This window comes from Mastomys coucha, unplaced genomic scaffold (assembly GCF_008632895.1).
Source record: "Mastomys coucha isolate ucsf_1 unplaced genomic scaffold, UCSF_Mcou_1 pScaffold22, whole genome shotgun sequence".
In the NCBI taxonomy this organism is placed as follows: Eukaryota; Metazoa; Chordata; class Mammalia; order Rodentia; family Muridae; genus Mastomys; species Mastomys coucha.
In genome coordinates this window covers 87991603-88007087 of record NW_022196905.1, presented here as the reverse complement: position 1 = coordinate 88007087, position 15485 = coordinate 87991603, and the positions used below count along the sequence as shown (strand labels likewise).

General features: G+C 37.9%; 1 pseudogene; it reads left to right on the top strand.

Annotated features, from left to right (window-relative positions):
• Positions 1–7968: 7968 nt before the first annotated feature.
• Positions 7969–8541, top strand: LOC116070664 (annotated as a pseudogene).
• The last annotated feature ends 6944 nt before the right edge of the window (positions 8542–15485 follow it).

Sequence of the window (15485 nt, the reverse complement as noted above, 5' to 3'; positions counted from 1 at the left end):
GAGGAGAGGAGCTCGGCCCTGTGAAAGTTCTGTGCCCCAGTGTAGGAGAATGCCAGGGCCAATAAGTGAGAGAGGGTGGGGTGGCAGGCATGAGGAGGGGGAAGGCAACAGGGGTTTGTTTTTGTTGTTTTTGTTTGTTTTTTTGGAGGGGAAACTGGGAATGGAGAAATTTACATGTAAATAAAGAAAATATCTAAAAAAAACAAAAAAAAGAGAGATTCACTCCTGTGGCTTGTCTTCTGACCTCTGTAAACATGTGGCACACATGTGCACACACTCACACAACAAATAAAAGTTAAAAATAAATAAATAAATGTATTTTTAATTAAAAAACCTACATCATTGCTTTGGGGGCTATGGAGATCAATCATTCATGACTCATTTGCGGGGTCGAAGGACCGTTTCACAGGGGTCACCTAAGACCATCAGAAAATACTTTATTTTATTTACCTTATGATTCATAACAATAGCAAGATTAAAGTTATGAAGTAGCAATGAAAATAATTTTTTGGTAGGAAGGTCACCAGAGCATGAGGAACTGGATTAAAGGACTGAAGCATTAGGAAGGCTGAGAACCACTGTTCTTCATGAATCGCATGTGTGTTGTATGCCTCAGTATGTACACAGATTCTGCAGGTTTATCTTTATGTTCTCTAAAACTGCAACCTTATAGTCAAGATGCTCCCAACAGAATATCTGCCTAGTGACAGCCCTCAACCAATGTACTGATGCAAACTCCTGCTTCAGATCCATGAATTTTATATCCAAATGGCCTACATAAATTTCTCATTCTTCTTTTAAATATATACTTTTTTTAAAGTTTTCATTTATTTTTATTTTATGTGCATGGATAGATTGCTTGCATGTATGTATGTGTGAGGGAGTTGAATTCCTCGAAAATGGAGTTACAGACAGCTGTGAGCTGTCATGTGGGTGCTGGGAATTGAACCCAGATCCTTTAGAAGAGCAGCCAGTGCTCTTAACCTCTGAGTCATCTCTCCAGTCCCAACTTCTTACTCTTTGCCTTTAAGAGCTCTCTTGTGTCTTGGCTTCTTTGACTCCATCCATAATTTACTATATTATACATATTTCCCTATGGTGATCTGTTACTCCCAAATATATCTTTCTCTCTCTCTCTCTCTCTCTCTCTCTCTCTCTCTCTCTCTCTCTCCTCTCTTCTGACTTCTCGCTCTTCTTTCTCTGATGATTATTTAGGCCAATGGTAGCTAGAAAATGCCTGCTGATCAGTATGTTTCCACTGAAATGTCCCATAAGTGTGGAAAGCCTACTCCTCAATGCAACTAAGTGACCAGAATTTACAAAGACATATTCTACTTGATTAAACCAATAACTATGAAGGAGATGGTAATAGACATTCCCAACAAATCTAATATATACACAACATACATATTGTTTGATTTGTGTTTTTGAGACAAGGACTCATGTAGCCCAGTTTGTCCCTGAGTTTGCTAAGCATCTGAAGATGACCTTGAATTCCTGATCCTTCTGCCTCTGCCTTCTAGCACAAGCTACTGGCATGGGTCACTCTGTTCTGCCTTTGTTGCAATATTGAAATAACGATTCATATAGCTTGGGCAGCTTTGGTCTTCTTATTTAGCTGAACATGACCTTGAACTCCTGATCTTCCTGCCTCTGCCTCCCAAGTGCTGAGATCCAGGCAACCACTAAAAAACCAAGCTATGTATAGTGCATGCAGTATACTTCACCAAAGTTATGAATCCAGAACAACTTATAAATATTAATAGCTACTGAATCTAGTGGCACATTCCTGTAATCTAGTGGCACTTGGGCTAGGGAGGATTGTCACAGGTTTATGATAAACTATGTCGTGAGCACCAGCCTAGCTGAGGCTATAAAGCAGGGTCCTATCTCAAAAACTAAAGTGTGTGTGCACAGACTCATGCAGTGTTTTTACTTCAGTAAAAACTCTATAGCTTTTAAAGTAATAAAATATATTCTTTATATTAATAAAAAGTATAATATATCAAAGTATTGAATTAATAAATACAGAAGGCCTTCATATATAAAATCATAAACATTTAACACAGGAGAGACATGATTATCTGCATAATTTAACAGATATTTCAGGCTCTTTGCTGGGATTTTAATATCAAAAATGTCAGTCCTCCTCAAGTCCTCAAATTCTACTTTGAGGCCTTCTTAATGGAGAATAAGAAGAGAAGGAGAGACTTGCAAGACCCAAAACTAAAACACTACAAAAACATAGCTATAAGAACAGGGATAGGCAGGCAGGATTAAATTTTTTTAAAGGCTATGAAATATCAGGAGGTAGAGGATTTCTGAGCATTGAAGGCCAGCCTGGTCTAAATAATGAGTTCCAGGACACCCAAGGCTAAAAGGAGAGAGCCTGTCTTGAAACAAAACAAAACACTCAGCTCTGAAGTAAGTTCATTTACATGTGACAATAGGACAGTTTAATTGAAGAGAGTTCCACAGACCAACAAGAGAACACCCCCACTGCTTTGATGAGAAATGTCAACTTGACAAAGTCTAGAATCATCTGGAGATGAGCCTCTGAGCATGCCTGTAGAGAACGGCCTGGATAACCATCCAAGGTGCCTTTAAGTGGCACCATTCTGTGACTGGGATCCTAGACTGGGTCGATGGTGAGAGAGAAGTGAGCAGCAGCTTGGACTCATTATTGCTCTCTGCTCCTTTACTGTGGATGCACCTTAGGCTCCTATGGCTGTGGCTTCTTCCCCTGCCATGGTGGACTGATGGACCATAACTTTGAATGCCTCTGAGCTACAATAAACCCTTCCCCAGTGAAGTCACTTTTGTAAGGGTGTTCTGTCACAGCAGCAGTAAAGAAACTAACAGCAATTAATAACGAGAAAAGGTGGATGCTTTCTCAATATGCTATCTCAATTCAGAGATAGAATCTCAGTGAATTAAAAACTCAAATGTGAGGGGGCTGGAGAGATGGTTCAACAGTTAAGGGCACTGACTGGCTGTTCTAGCAGAGGTCCTAAGTTCAGTTCCCAGCACCCATATGGTGGCTTATAACTGTATCCCCAGTTTCAGAGAATCTGATGCTCTCTTATGACCCGTGGAAGCACCAGACATTATGTGGTGCACATGCACACATGCAGACCAAAAGCTCATGCACATAAAAGAAAAATAAACCTTAAATAAAAAGGATTTAAATGAGGGCAGGCAATTGTTGTACATACCTTTAATTCCCCTCATAAAGCAGAGACATGAAGATCTCTGATTTAGTGGCCACCCTGGTCTACAAAATGAATTTAAGGATAACCAGAGGTACAGGAGAAATCGTGTCTCATAAAACCAAATGAATAATGAATTCAAATTTGAAAAATAGTCTGAACTTTAAAGAAGTCAAAATGTGAAAAACTATAAAAGACAAAATGTAAAAGAAGAAATCTTTACCATTTTGGATAATGAACTCATTAAAGAAAACTTTTTTGAAAATCATAATTGCTAAAAGAATCAATATAAATTTCTCAGCATACACATGAAAAAAAACTTGACATGAAAAAGGTGTTAACTAGCTTGACTTAGTTATTACACATGCATAAATAAACTGTTATGTTCCATAAATATATATGGGTATTTGTTAATAACAGTATTTTTTCCTTGTGTATTTGCTTGTATGTGTGTGCACCACTTGCATGACTGGTGTTCTCTGAATCTAGAAGAGGGTGTTAGATCCCCTGGAACTAGGTGTACAGATGGTTATAACCCACCATGTGGATGCTGGGAATTGAACCTGGGTCCTCTGCAAGAACAGCAAGTACTCTTAATCACTGAGCTATAACATTTTCAATCCAGCAGAAGACATCCCCTGACATCCTCACTTAGAAGCTCCAAATGACAAATTTACTATCTACTTCTAGCCCTTGTGAAATGCTAGGAAATTGGCTTTCACACTGAAAAGTATAAAAAGTAAAGAGGTGTCCCCAGAAACCATTAACTGCAGGCTAGTTGGGTGGTTCATATTTCTTACTTCTAATGCTCAAAGCCCATGGTTCTAATGCTGCCCAGGGTTAGGGGGCGTTTTCCCACCTCAGTGAGCCAAGTCTAGATGCTCCCTTACAGGTATGCTTGCAAGATTACCTCTTAGCAGACTGTGGAGAGTGTCAAGTTCACATCATAAGATATCCTTTAACACCTTCAGGCCATGAATTTTAGTGTGTCCGGATTGATGGTCCTATCATTAAAGGTAAATGTAATACTTTGATTAAACTCTTAGACTTCAAAACCACCACAAGGCCAGACTGTGGTGGTACATGCCTGTAAATGCTCCACTCTAGAGGCTGACATGAAAGGATTAAAATGAGTTCAAACCCAGCTTAGGATATCTCATAAGTTCCCAGCTAGCCTGCGCTACTGAATGAAAGCACATCTTGAAAATCTCTCCTCTTCAATTTAGAAGCTCCATGCAATGAAAGATCTGAAAAATGGTGTATAGAATGGAGAAATAATATGGAGCTAAGAAATACAGGAAATACAGTAATGAGAGCTCCAGAAGGAAAGGGGAGGGAGAATGTAGCAAGCAAGATATTACATGCAGATTAGTAACACTGAAATGTATGAGAACTCAGCACTGTCTGCTCAATTTTCCATGAATGTAAAAACTGTTCATTTTTACATTTGTGTGTGTGTGCATGTGTGTACATGTTAGGATACATGCATGTGCAGGGGTATGCCTGCTTATGGGGCATGTGTACACGATGGTCCAAGTCAACCTCAGGAATCATTCCTCTGGTATCATTCTCTCATTGGTCTAGGGATTGTCAGGAAGTCTAAATTGGCTGGGCAGGGAACCCCAAGAATACCTGTCTCTACCCGATAGCCCTGGTGTTGGGATTACAAGTGTGTGCCACCGAACACAGATCTTTTACATAATTGTAAGGAGCCAAGTCAGGTCCTCATGCTTGCAAAGCAAGCAAGTACTTTACCAACTGACATATTTTCTCATCCCTAAAAATGACTTTGAAGCAGTCTGTTCTTTGAGTTAATAACTAGAACGTTGTGAGAAAGGAGAAACATTGATATGTCAATCTTATGACAACAGAAGCCCACCAAAAATAACTGAGTTAAGTATATTCAAAACTGCCAAGAATGGAAGAGAGTTCTCAAACCTGCCCCGAATAAGAGTTATCATATCCAAGTGAGCAGAAGGCAAAGAATTAGTGGGCTATTATAAATGCTGGGCACCAGAAAACAGAACAACATACTTTAATGTGCTAAAAGAAAAACAACTGCCTATGTGGATTTAGACAGTAAAACTTCTCAAAAACTTAACATCAAATGAAAATTTTCATCAAGCATAAACATGGTACACCTAATATGGGCTCCTCAGAACTTACAGAATAACAATGATTATAAATATTTGGTATTTATTCAATGAATGTATGGATTTTGCTATGACAGACACTTCACATCATCATTTACTAAACCACTATTCATAACTACAGTTATGGAACCAACTTATGTCACAACAGTGGTGGAATGGATTTTAAATATGTTGTGCATACACAAGGGATTTTTTCTGTCATAAAAAAGAGCAAAGTTACTTAGTTTTAACAGAAAGGGTTGCAACAGGCATGCATATTAAGCATAAGAAGCCAGCTCAGACAGACCAACATCAAATGATTTTTCTCATTTGTAATTCCTAGACTTTTAAATAGATGCATAAAATCACATATGTAAACATGCCATTAAAGTAGAAACAAAATTACCTAGAAGAGTAAATGAAATTAATGGGAACTGGAGAAACAAAGGAACTGGAGAAGCAAAGTGGGGACAACTGGGGACTGTGCTCAATATACAGCATATAACATCTGAAAATATTCTCCTGTAATCAGTACCATATACGGTAGATATACACAGTAAATTAAAATAATTTCTGATTATCTAAACATAACAAAAATTATCAGCAGATTATACCATAATAATAGCAAATCAGAGAACTGTCATGGTCATATCAATGATGCAGAAAAAAATCTATTCATTTTTTTTAAGACACTCAACAAATCAGAAATACCAGGCAACTTCCTTCAACATGCCTTGTGTCAACTTGATATGTTGTAATCCTAATCATAGTGTAAAAGTGATAGTAGGTGGGGTTATTCAAAGGTAGCTACAGCATGAGATGCAAAACTACAAGATGTGGAAGGTGACTAGTAAATAAGATGTTCCCTGTTCATGATTGGAGGGGTTGATGCTAATATGGCAACATTATCAAAGCAACTATAGATTCTGTAGAGATGCTCTATAATCCCGACCCAAACCCCAAGGGCCCTTTTTGCAGAAATGATACACAAAGTTCCCCCAGGAGTCAAAAAAATAATCTTGAGAAAGAATAGTTAAATGACTCAGTTTCTGTTTTTAAAATTGTATACAAAGCTACAGTAATGAAAAATAGTCATGGAACTGGCATAAGAACAGACCTTTAGGGTCAGTGTAAAAGCTAATTTTCTACACAGGTACCATGACCATTCCATGCAAAAAAAATAGCTTTAATAAATGGTTCAGGGACAACTGGAAGACCACATGTAAACGAATGAAGTTGGGCCTTACTTCATATCATATTTAAAAACAAATTTGAGATAGTTCTAAATCTAAGAAGTAAAATTATGAAATTCTTTACAAATGAAGGAGGAGGAGAAAGAGACGGGGGAAGAGGAGGTGGCAGAAGAGCAGAGGAGGAAGAGAAAATGAAGACAAGGAGGAGGGCATGGGGAGATGATTCACCAATTAACAGCACATACTGCTCTTGCAGAAGACCTGAGTTCAATTCCTTGCACCTATGTCAGATGGTTCACGATAGCCTGGAATTCTAGCTCCAGGGTGATCCAAGCATCTCTGGCTTCTGCTGGCACCTGTGCTCATATTCTTATACACAATTACACATGTACACAATGGCACAAACACACAATTGTAAAAATAATAAAAATAAACCTAAACAAGAGAAAGAATTGTATTGGTTAATCTTATGTCGACTTGGCTAGGCTATGGAACCCAGTTGTCTGGTCATATATTACCTAGAACATTTCTGTGACAGTAACTCTTACATATGATTAATATTTAGAATCAGTATACTTTAAAGCAGATTGCTTTCCATATTGTGCATGAGCATCACCCAATCAGCTGAAGGCTTTAAGAGCAGAGACCAGAATTCGCTAAAGAGAAAAGAATTCTTTCACAGGAGTGAAGCATATAAGGTGTACCCATTTTCCTAGCCTGCCCTTTCCTGCATGTTTTGGACTCAGGACAAGGACACTAACTTTTACCTAAGTTTGTCTATGAATTTTATAAGAGCCATGAGAGCCAATTTCTTTGCCTCAGTTTCTCTTCCTCTGTGTGTGTGTGTGTGTGTGTGTGTATGTGTGTGTGTATGTGTGGGTAAGAGAGAGACAGGGAGAAGGAGAGGGAGGGGTAGAGGAAGAGGGAGAAGAAGGAGAAACAAACTGGTCTTTGGTCTTTGGTCCAGATTTCTAAGTACAGAACTCCAAAATCCCTTGTGACTCCATTAATGTTGAGGTGTCTGTTACACTAAAGGAAATGTAGATTTGCTTCTATTTTTAATTGACAAAGCTGGAACAATCTTCATTCTAAAACCTAATTAAGACCTGACCAGTCCCCCACTAAGCCCATGACCCGCCTCCATCTCCCGTCCTCCAACCTCCATCTCCCGTCTTCCCACCTCCATCTCCCGTCCTCCCGCCTCCATCCCCTGTCCCCCCAGTCTTACCAAGATAGATTTAGTAAGACCGTGCTGTTCCAACAGAGAGATGGCAAGAAGATGGCGCATCCACTCGGCATGGACTAGGGAGGCAAACTGCTCCCCTTCAACTGTCAGCTCTCCCTGTGCTCGTGATGGAGACGTTGATGGACACGAGGCGAGTTGGTGAATGGGGGCAGGGCAGGGGGCGAGTGTGGCAGTTGGCAGCAGTTCCATCAGAGTGGACATCTTGTGGCTGTGCCATGCATGTGCCTGTATCTGGCAGAGCACGTGTGAGAAGAAGAGACAATCCTTCCCTAACGCCTAGATAATCAAGAGTTTTGGCCGGACCTTTATGAGTACATATCAGGATAGCGAGGAGCCCGGCAAAAAGCACAGGCTATGACGCTGAAAAGGAACTTAGTGATTTGGCACAATATTCTGCAGGTCCAGTTAAATGACATGTTTCATTGGCAAGCCACAATTATGGGACCTAATGGCAGCCCATATCAAGGTGTTGTATTCTTTTTGACAATCCATTTTCCTACAGACTACCCTTTTCAAACCACCTAAGGTTGCATTTACAACAAGAATTTATCATCCAAATATTAACAGTAACGGCAACATTTGTCTTGATATTCTAAGATCACAGTGGTCTCCTGCTTTCTAAGTTCTTTTATCCATTTGTTCACTGCTATGTGATCCAAACTCAGAAGAACCCCTCCTAGTGCCAGAGATTGCACGGATCTATAAAGAGACAGAGATACAACAGAATATCTCGGGAAAGGACTCAGATGTGTGCTGTGTGATGCTAACTTAATGTCAGAATAATCTGCATTATAGCTGGAATAAACTTGAAATTATTGCTCCTTTTTTGATTTTCTTATCCAGCTGCTCCCCTATCAGACCTCATCTTTTTTTTTTTTTTAGACCTCATCTTTCTTAATTTTCTTTTTTGTTTACCTCCCTCCATTCATTCACATGCTCATCTGAGAAGACTTAAGTTCTTCCAGTTTTGGACAATAACTGCTTTTAGAAACTATAAAGTAGTTACAAGAGAACAGTTGCCCAAGATTCAGAATTTTTTTTTAAACTGGAGCATGTTTATTATGTGTTCAATATCTTCACTATTACTTGGTTATGAGACTAAACCAATCCTCCCTGCTCTAACATGCTGAAGAAGCCATCTGAGGGGGAGGGAGATGGATGCTGAGCTGTCACATCAAAGGAAGCAGCGTTATTCTAGCCGCATCCATTCTTGTTTAAACCTTCCACTGTTAGAGATTTGAGGTCACATGACATACTTTATGCTCATAACTGATGTGGCTGCAGAATTGAATTTTAGCATCAGCAGAACAGAAAATGTGATGTATTTTATGCATATCAATAAAGGAATGACCTGTTCTTGTTCTACAGAGAATGGAAATTGGAAGTCATTTGTATCCCAAAATAGGGTCTCAAAACATTTTGTAATTTTCATTCAAATTGTTAGGAGGCTTGGAGCTATTAGTCTATCTTCCAATACTGTTTAATATAGCGCTGAACAAATGATGTTAGTTGTCAATGGATGAGTGATGAACTAATGGCTCTCCTAGTAATTGACTTATTTTTCCCCAGTAAAGTCGCATAAACCAGTTAGCTGCCTGGATTAATCAGTGTGGGAAACAGTCCTCTGTAGCTGCAAAGCTGTTTTTGTATATACTACTGGGATTTGCTTCATTGTTTGACAGCAAATGATGATGTAAAGTTCAAAAGAGTGAATATATTGCCATGTTCAGTTAAAGTGCACAGTCCTTATAGGTTGACACACTGCTTGACCTGATTTATGCAGAATTATTAAGATATTCAAATAGTGTAGTTTTAATATGCTGCACATGATTCCGGCAGGCCTAGAGTTCATAAATGGCCTTGGGACTCAGCAGTTTTGAAACGTGTACATGGAGTTCAAGAAAATTATTTTCCAGATGCATCTCTTTCTAACTAAAATTTTCTTCATCTTGTACACTTAACAGCTGAAAAAGATGTGTGTATATATATATATATTATTATATATATTATTATATAATTCCTCAAAATTTATAAAAATTTACAAAATAAAGTACTGTTTTGGTTTAATAAAAAGACCTGACCAGTCAATATATTTCATATACGTAGATGCAGAAATCCCAAACAAAATATCAGCAAACTAAATCTAACAAATTTAATAAAAGAGTATTGGGACTAACATTATAAAAGTATTATATGTATCCTAGGGATTCACAGTTGACTTATTATCTACATTTTCATGTAACCCAGTTACACTGATTGAACAAACAAGAAAATAGCATATGACCATCTAAATAGAGACAGGAAATATACTTAATATTTAGCACACAGTATAAAGAGATTTATTTTATTTTATTTTTTTAAACTTTTATTGCATTATGATGACAAAAGTTACATGATTTCAATTTATCTGAATTTGTTAACATTTAAAAACATATTTTAAGTAAATAGAATTGAGTCACATTCTTGTTTCCCTTTTGTACCACCGCTCCTCCCAGAGCCCTCCCCTTCAATACCTACAATATCTTTTTTGTCACATTCCTTAAAATTTATAAAATATTATAACAATAAAAATAAGTATTATAAAAGTTGTTTGATATAAAACAACAATCAATTTAACAGTCTTTTTTTTGGTTTTCAAAACTCTTTATTGAGAAAAAAAAGTGCTAACTACATGCATCATAGTTATATAAAACCTAGCTTCATGGTAATTTCACAACTCCTCCTACCATAAAAGTTATGAAACCCAGTAATAAAATTTATCTTTGAAAATGACATAATGACCTGTGTAGAGATGCAAAGGAAAATACATTTGAGGAGAAAATTTGATGAATTAACATATTGCATATTAGTAATGAGAAAATATTCATAAAAGATAACTTGGAAAATAGAGATTGCATGAATGGAAACACAGGTTTTCATAAATTCCTCAATCAGGATGATATGTTCTAGTTTCATACATTTGCCTGCAAAATTCATGATGTCCTTGTTTTAATAGTTAAATAGTATTCCATTGTGTAAATAAATCACATTTTCTGTATCTATTCTTCAGTTGAGGGGCATCTGGGTTGCTTCCAGATTCTGGCTATTATGAATAAGGCTGCTATGAACATGGTGGTGTCCTTGTGATATGGTGGAACATCTTTTGAGTATATGGCCAGGGGCGGTATGCCTGGGTCTTTTGGAGAACTATTTCCAATTTTCTGAGGAACCACCAGACTGATTTCCTGAGTGGTTGCACCAGTTTGCATCCTACCATTTATGGGGGAGTGTTCTCTTTACTCCACATCCTTACCAGCATGTGCTGTTGCTTGAGATTTTGATGATAGCCATTGTTGGAAGGTGGAATCTCAGGATGATTTTGCAATTTCCCCATGACTCAGGATGTTGAACACCTATTTAAATGCTTTTCATCCAATGAGATTCCTCTGTTATGAATGCTCTGTACCCAACTTTTTAATTGGGTTATTTGGATTTTTGAGTATAACTTCTAGAGTTCCTTATATATTTTGGCTATCCGACCTCTATGGGATGTAGGATTTTTTTTTAAACTTTTATTGCATTATGATGAGAAAAGTTACATGATTTCAATTCATCTGAATTTGTTAACATTTAAAAACACACTTTAAGTAAATAGAATTGAATCACATCCTTGTTTCCTTGTACCACCACTCCTTCCAAAGACCCCCCTTCAATATCTATAATATCTTTTTTCTCATATTCCTTAAAATTTATAAAATATTATAACAATAAGTATTATAAAAGTTGTTTGATATAAAACAACAATCAATTTAACAGACTTATGTTATTGCTTGTCTACAGAAATAGTGAAAATACATTTTTCTCAATATTAATTTTAAATAACTCCACCATATTAACTGTATACTTAAAAATAATACACCACTACTAGTATTTTCTTAAATGAACATGAATATATAAAGTCTTTTTGTTTGTTTTGTATTTAGTAGAGTTTAAAATCTTGGCTCTTACTGTGGTACAAGCTCAAAATAAGAACAAGTTTTAGACATTGGATTTCATTGTAATAAAGCTGTATTTCAATGACCCTCACATCACCAAAGGATTTTACCTCCATTGTAGCTAAGCTGAGAGTTGATAGTTCTGCTGCACCAAGAAATGAATTGTAGGCTCGATTTTGGATACAGACTTCCTGCTATGGTCAAAGCTATTTGACTTGAGTGAGTGACTTCATTCTCAGTCCACAGAGAACAGGTTACATTCGTTTAAGAAATGGTGTAGGAACTCCCAGGCGCTCTGACAAACCCAGGATCAGTGGTGAGCAGGAACCAACATCTGTTCCAACACTGGGAGTAACTGGAACCAGGGGGACCAGGCACACAGGAGGAAGCATGGGGAATCCAATTACAAATAGAATACCCCAAGGAGCAGGATAAGGAACTAATTAGGCCATATACATGTGTCCACAGGAATAAGAAAACTAACGAATTGTCCAAAGCCGAAATCATAGCCCAAGGAACGGGAAACACGGCCTGGATAACTCAAGGTAAAGGAGATTTAAAGATCACCACATTAGAAAATATAGCCTAATGCAATATGTGGTCATGGAACAAAATTATAAAAATATTGCTTTTGGCATGTCTCCAAATAGCCATACTTCTGTGGGGCATACTGCCCATCGCAGATTGGCAATGGGACATATGCCCAACAATGTGGAATGTATCCACAAATCACAATATAGGAAAGGTATTCAATGTTACCTTCTGCTGGTTACACACCTTATCCTCATAGGACAGGTGGCAGTAACAGGAAGTGGTAGTAGCTTACCCATGCCAACAGTCAACATCAGTTACGCTACAGAAAGAGCCTTGGTAAATATCACCAACCGATTCCCACAGTACTGGATGGATTTTAGAGATTGGTCATATCTAACAAATATCTTTCACAGTTTTTGGCAGAAATATGCCTACTGCATCGAGTACCAATGGTTCTCAGGATGCGATCAATACAGGAAGGCAATAGGACACTCCTTTCACACAAAAACCTTCATGGCTGACATGACACAAAATGCCACTAACGATGATGAGCAGAATCCTCTGAAATGTCATTGGATTGAGATCTGGGCAAATAAAACAAACAATATGGCCCTATACTCATCAGTATGGAAATCATTTGAACAAACCAAGACAGTGACCCTTAAGGTCAACAACAAATACAAGACTATGGTCATCAGATATTATGATTTCCATGAAGAGGATGAATTGCTGCCCACATTTACTTGTGGTATGGCCATGAATGTCACCTACCCAAGATCTTGGTTTGCACTTATGATAATGCAGAATTACAACCCAATAGGCTATTGGTATAACACCACCAGCCAACAATGGGATGAGCAAGTATATGAGTATACAGATGAAGTGGAGGAAGAAAGTGGTGAAGAAGAAACACCCTCTGCAACACCCACCTCTGCAATGACCACCTGCTCACCCAACAAAGGACCAGTAGCAAGGCACTGTCAATCCGTGAAGGACAGGTTAGAACCAAAATTCATTAAGAAAGGCATAGGACAGGCATTGCCCTTGCCAGAACCATGGGGAAACAGATGCCCAAATTCATTTCTATCACAATTAAATGAAACCATTAAAAGGCACAACATTTTGTGTGTCTCAGACTTTCCCAATTTACCCTTCCATGGAAATTTAACCATAGTAGATAACAAAAACCTCAGAGGCACTAGCCACCCTGTCCAACTCAATGGACGGACTGAATATACTACTCCAACAGATGAGAGCAAAACAGGAGATAGTGAAAAGAGACATGAAGATAGAGCATATCAGGGTAATGGCAGCAGAAAACCACAACAGAATCATGTGCATGCAGTACTTGAGAATTGTGGACAAAGCCATAAATGAACTAGATACATTCTTCCAGACAGGATTAGGAAGAAGGACCCCTGAATTCCAAACACTTAAAGACCCCACTATGGAAAGTTCATGCGAGGAAGGCATGTGTACCTTACACATGATACAAATCTTCCTGCAAAATTCCTACACTGCTTACCATTCCATTGCTATACCGCAAGCATGGAACACAAAGCTAGACCCACATGCAGAAGTCAAAGTAAAATGGCTAACACTCATTGACCATTTCATATTCATCAACTTGAATGATACACCAGCATACATCCCACAAGAAAACTGTTATGCACTAGGGGCAAACACATATATATACCCACACATACCCCTTACTAAATTAACTGAGACTAGATTAACAGTCAACCATGCAAAATACAATCAAGAGCTTGGGAGACTGGACTTTCATGGTATGTATAAATGATTATCAGAATGTTACATGCACAAATCTGGACCGAGAATCAATGAATGACACACAGTTTAGAATAGAACTAGAACCAGGATGTTGGATGGTACATAATTGCTCCATCCTGAATTATAACACTAAAACATATGTCACACAAACACATGTAGAACAAGTACATATGTATTCATCACCCAAATTATTTTTGAACCAAATAGAGAAAGATCATTATGAAAATTTTATACTTGCAAATAAAAAGCTTCAGGAAATATCAGAATTCAACCAAAAACAATTGGAGTCTACACATGAAAAAACTGTGAGAACACAGGCAAGTTTAAGCAGAAGTCAAGCACAAGTACATAACTTGGTAGGACTGATTAGAACTAACACCTATCTACGTAAGGATTGGAATAAGCAAATATCACACTGCAGTTTCTTTGACTCAGTGGCCAGGATACTTCAATTTGACTTTGTATGCATGCCAATTTGGCACTGGTGGCACTGGATGAAGGAGGCCATGTGGATCTCAGTACTAGCTGGAATTGCATATGTTGTCATTAAACTCTTGCTATGTTTCAGAAACAAACATCAGTATGCCAGGACACGCAAGAAACATGTCGGGCCATAGACATGACCTGATGCAAAAGATGGAGTGAAAATTGTCATCAGATACATTTACATGAAGCATTGGGAACCCTTGCGTGATCTCTTTTTTAGAATGGGCATACTAGAAGGATATATAGGCAGAGAGACTTGCAAATTTTGTCAAGCTACATTCAGTATCTGGGTATTTGGAGAAGGAGCTCAATCAGATTCCTTACCCCAGTTGCTGAATCATTGTGTGAATCACTATATAGAGGATTGGGATAGACATTTACATGATATTTACATGATAGATAGATAGATAGATAGATATTTACATATATTAGCCATTTTGATAAGTTGCTATGTAACAAAGGGTAATTATTTTCATTATATGCTATGTAGAAATTTAATAAGACATGATCCTGAGGCAGCAGTCAGCCTATTATATGGCGACTGGTATAGTAAACCAGGATCACAAAGGAATTGTGTGCCATATACATTGCAAAGCTATTGTGTCAGAGTGCTGGCAAGACCCATGCTAGAAGATATGCTTTTTGAATTTAATGCTTATACCAATTGGTATACAATTTATAGAAATTGGTTGTTAAGCAAGCAAGAAAGAGTGATGCCTAGAATGAAGAGAACAATGTTGGATATCACTCGTAGATGGTGGCACTAAGACTTTGTAACCCTCCCCCCCGCCGACTGCATAACCATAGTGACACCTTTTATGCTCACTACATTTCAGGTGTCAGGGGGTGGAATGTAAGGAGCATGTAAGGCCTGAAGGCCAGGAAGGTTAAAATGAAATATTAAGTGACAAGTGAATAAA